Raw genomic sequence first — 5238 nt, forward strand, 5'->3', positions numbered from 1 at the left:
CAGAACATGTCCTACCAACCGATCCCTTCTTCTGGTCAAGTTGTGCCACAAACTTCTCTTCTCCCCAATCCTATTCAATACTTCCTCATTAGTTATGTGATCTACCCATCTAATCTTCAGCATTCTTCTGTAGCACCACATATCTCTAATTAACATAATTCTGATGTGATGATAAAAGTTGGCCACCCCTGGAAAGTGAGGTCTAACACCAGGGAAAAAGAAACACAAGTCAATGAGGCCCTGAATGACACAACAAATACAAAATCCTACATAGGAAACAAAAAGATTTACAGAAACAGATTTTGACCAATATAATGGAGGAGGAGGATATTAGTGCTTAACGTCCCGTCGACAACGAGGTCATTAGAGACAGAGCGCAAGCTCAGGTGAGGGAAGGATGGGGAAGGAAATCGGCCGTGCCCTTTCAAAGGAACCATCCCGGCATTTGCCAATTTAGGGAAAACCTAAATCAGGATGGCCGGAGACGGGATTGAACCGTCGTCCTCCGGAATGCGAGTCCAGTGTGCTAACCACTGCGCCACCTCGCTCGGTCAGCCAATATAATGAACTCAGTACCCGAATGTCTATTAAACATCTCAAAGAATGAAAGAAAAAATAAGTAGTGATATATACAACAACCTTCTACATGCTTACTAAGTCCTGAAACCCAAGAACCCCATTGTTGTCATTTACTGTGCCCCTCTGACAGAGTCTCTACTCTTGTGGGCCAACATCTGCCTATTACCCATAACCTACCCTCCTATGTAAAAGAAACTAACCATTTCCTCCACCAACATTCTATAGCTCCTGTTCCTTTACCATCCAGCACCTTGCTCATCACTAACATCCGCAATGTTCATGGCCTTGCTGATAAACTGAACACTACCTTTCCAAATGCTCGACTGACTCCAAACCTACAACCCCCTCCCGGTCACCATGACCTATTACTTCCCCACCCACAGTTACTTCTCCATTGAAGGCCTCACCTACAAACAAATACCTGGTACAGCAATGGGCACCCACATGGTACCTTTCTATGCCAATATATGCATGGCCCATTTAGAGTAATCTTTACTAACCAGCCAGATTCCCAAGCCCCACACCTGGTTCAGGTTCACTAATGGCATCTTCATGATCTGAACCAAGGGTGAGGACACCCTGTCCACATTTACACAGAACCTCAACATGTTTTCCATAATTCACTCCACGTGGTCCTAATTAACCCACATTTCTCAATATTGATCTCTACCTCAAGGAAGGCTATATCAGCACTTCTATCCACATAAGATCACCAAGCACCAACAATACGTCCAGTTTGACAGCTACTGTAGTGCTTTGAAAATTTCGGAGGAAATTCTAGAATCACTCGGCCTTCCACCATTTCAAACAGCCGGTATTTTAGATATGAGTAGGAGAAATGAATCAGCTGACTGCACATAGTTTATTTGTATGTACAGGTCAAAAAGAGCGGCCATGAGGAAAAAGATGGACACGGTGCCCAAATGGCTACAGACAAGTACTTGCTATACAGTCCACAGAGTTTTGTGTACAGGCAAAGAAAAACAAGAAAAGTTTATGTAGTATTCTGTGCTCTTTAATGTCTGTGATGAATGTAAAAAGACTAGTGGACAGTTGAAAGTAGCTTCCTAAGGACACTCATGAATTGGACTTGTTTTGAGACTAGAGATTATTGAATTACTCTATGTCTTGGTTATAATCAAAGTGAGACACTTGTAAGCTATTTTGAAGAAGTGTAAATGGTTCTAATGTTCGAAGAATGAGTTAGCTTGCCAAAGTTATTGTTTATGAACATTGAAAATATATTGTGGTTGAACTGAAAAGTATTCCATGAGTACACAAATTATTTCAGGAATAGAAAAGTAGTTCGTAAATTCCTTTAACCAGCACCATATCTTCGGAGAAGAAGCTTTTGGGAGATCGACATAGTGGATTAGCCAGAGAAGAGGATTGGCTACATACAACGGCCAAGTTAACTGAGTTGAGAGATGTGTGAGTATTTACCCCAGCACCACATTGTCTCTTGATGTCATCCACAGAATGTTAGACTACCAAGCTTTCCATACAAAGACACTCCATATAGCATAGCTACCTGAGTTTGCAGAGTCTGTAGTGGTAAGTAGTTTTTCTCCAAATATTCCAGTGGTCTCACTGACGCCATCACAGACCAAAATTATTGTCCCAACCTTGTCCAGAATCAGATCTCCCATCCCTTGTCTCTCCAGTCACCTGCCATCCCCTATATAACCACTGTCCAGCCACAAAGGAGCACTCCTCTCATGTCTCAGTACTACCAAGACTGGAGAAACTGAATCACATTCTCTGCAAAGATTTCAACTACCTCTCCTCATGCCATGATGTAGCGAATATTATCCCCACTATCCTCCCCAACCCTCTTACAGTGTTATTCCACCACCCATTGAACATACACAATATCCTTGTCCATCCCTATCCCACCCCTGCTGTCAACCCCTCAGCTCATGGCTCACATCCCTGCAATATACCTAGATCAAGACCTGTCCCACACATCCTACCACTAATACCTACGCCAGTCCTTTCACAGACATCTCCTATCCCATCAAAGGCTGGGCTATCTGTGAAAGCAACCTTGTGAGCCATGTGGTCAACAAACTAAGCTGCAACCACTGTGGCACTTTCTACATGAGCATGACAATGAACAAGCTGTCTGTTAACATGGATGCGAACTGCCAAATTATGGCCAAGAGACAGGTGGACCACTCAGTTGTTGAACATGCTGCCCAACATGATGTGCTTCACTTCGTGACTTTTTCACAGCCTGTGTCATCTGGATTTTTTCCTGACAACGCCAGCTTTTACGAACTTCACAGGTGGGAACTCTCCCTTCATTCCCATAAGCTCCTGATCTCAACCTTCACAAGCTCCTGTCCTCCAGTTACCTGTCCTTTTCCCTGCTCCCACTCCAGCACTCCACCCACCTTTCCTATCAAAACATCTACTAGCCTTTTCCCCTTCTCTACTTTTCTGCCCCCCCCCCCCCCTTCCCCCCACCCCGTCCCACACACACGTCAGCAAACTTCCAGACTCTTCTGCATTTAGCAGCCTGTCCTGTCCCCAATACATCGCTGCACACTCCCACAGGGTGCACAGCATCTTCCCTCACTCTTACCCTGCTATCCCTCCCACTACCCATCCTATGTCCCCTCTTCATCCTCTCCACCCACCCCAGCAGAATGCTGCTCACATCACACAGAGTCACAGACTGCATTTGGGCCACAGTGGCCATGTATATGTGAGAGTTGTGCTTCTGTGTGTGTGTGTGTGTGTGTGTGTGTGTGTGTGTATGTGTGTGTGTGTGTGTGTGTGTGTGTGTGTGTGTGCATGATAGACAAAATGTTAATTATGTCCTGAGTTATGTAAGTACAACAGATTGCCACAAATCATTTAAAGATAAAGCCTGGGAAAATTCTTTTTAAAAGCAGACAGTGGATATCCTTCCAATTCCTGGACTATTACACCTTCTTTAATGATCTCACTGGCAGTGGTATATTAAATTCTAAAATTCCTCCTACAACAGAAGAGCTGGAAAAATAATTCACCACTTAACAGACTAGGATTCAGTAGTGGTTTAATATTTTGAAGAACAACAAAGTGAAAGGGACAAAAAATAACCCTGCTGAGGCAGTAAAAAATGCTGAAGATAAAGTCAAAGAACAATGTGCAAAGTTTTGTGTGTGTTTTATGAGGATGGAACATGAAAAGTGTTAAAATTGTAAACCCTGGTATTACCCATACATATGTCAAAGTTCATTAAACTTCACATATCACCAACAAAATGTTAAAAGTTAAGATTAACTAACATTCAAGATAAGGTCAATTTGAACTTAGAAAAGGAAAAAGAACAATGGGGACCAAACGATTTATGGTATTTTACAGAGTAATCCAGAAGTTAATGTTCAGGCTTTCTGAAAGAGGCAAAGGTAAGATGAGGCACCTTACATGGCCTTCTCTCTCTACCTATTTGCAATGGAAACAATGAAAAGTAATACAAAAAATTAAATTAATGACAAGTCAATTTAGAGAAATCTTCAAATGATTGTCTTGGAGGCTGCGACTGGTGGTTCTAAAATTAATTTAGTATGGAAGTTCTTCTTTCTTGGTTGTATAATTACAGATCATCATAGATGTTTCAACAAAATGAAGAAAATTATATCACTAGCAAAACTAGCATTTATATTTATGATTCGTACATGAAAAGACATCACTGAAGAAATATGGAAATCCTTGAAAAAAATCACTTGTGGGGAGTTTACTTTTCTATGGATGTCAAAGCTGGACACATGAATGAGAAAATTGGAGGTAAAAAATACATGTATATGAAAGAAAATTTACAGAACAAACTGGTTAGCAAAAAATAAATAAATCTAGAAGTTCTACAGAAAGTAAAAGAAAGCAGAATCCTAATTAGAGGAATAGAAATAATTAAGATTAAAATACATGACACATCCTTGATCACAACACTATTTTCATAAATGTAAGATGGCCATAAGGTGTGAAATTACCCTTATAATGGAGGATGTTCCACATAAAACCATTTCAAATCAAGTAACTGGTTAATCATCTCTACTCAAATTGCTTGTGAAGTGGTTAACACTATCTTGAAAGTTGGCTGCACAGCATCTTATCAAAAAGTCGAGTGCAACTGTGTGTTTGTGTGTCAGTTGTTGTGAGAAGCTCATATTGTTGAGTTGTTACAGAGATAAGGCAGTTTGCATAGAATAGTGGATTGATATTGTGGAGTGTTATGTAAAGACAGGCTCTGTCAAGGAATGAAAATAAATGTTTCAAGCACAGTATCCTGGTAGGAAACTCCTCATGACCAGCATTATTCAAGATCTGTACAAGAAATGGAGGGCTGTAGAATCCATTCAGAATGTACAGAGGAATAAGTGACTGACAGTGAGTACCCCTGAAACTATAGCCAGGATTTGCAAGGACATTACAAGCAGTCCCTGCAAGTCGGTAAAGATGCTTATCACAGCAGGTTGATGTATCTTGTACATTGTGTCATTATGTACTATAAGATATGAAATTAAAAGTTTCATTAATGAAACTGGCTATTGACGTCAATTGATAATGATTACTTTGACCCCTTGTTTTACTTCACATCAGTTCAAGCCTGGTTTCATTTGACAAGATATGTAAAATCCAAGAATTGCAGATACTGGTCACAGGATAATC

The 5238-nt window shown here is 40.8% G+C and overlaps 1 non-coding gene across 1 annotated transcript; it reads right to left on the reverse strand.

Annotated features, from left to right (window-relative positions):
• Positions 1–475: 475 nt before the first annotated feature.
• Positions 476–557, reverse strand: Trnaa-cgc (transfer RNA alanine (anticodon CGC)). Its single transcript has one exon. It is a non-coding gene; the product is annotated as a tRNA-Ala (tRNA).
• Between the last annotated feature and the right edge of the window lie 4681 nt (positions 558–5238).

The sequence above is a fragment of the Schistocerca serialis genome, chromosome 4 (assembly GCF_023864345.2).
Source record: "Schistocerca serialis cubense isolate TAMUIC-IGC-003099 chromosome 4, iqSchSeri2.2, whole genome shotgun sequence".
Lineage (NCBI taxonomy): Eukaryota > Metazoa > Arthropoda > Insecta > Orthoptera > Acrididae > Schistocerca > Schistocerca serialis.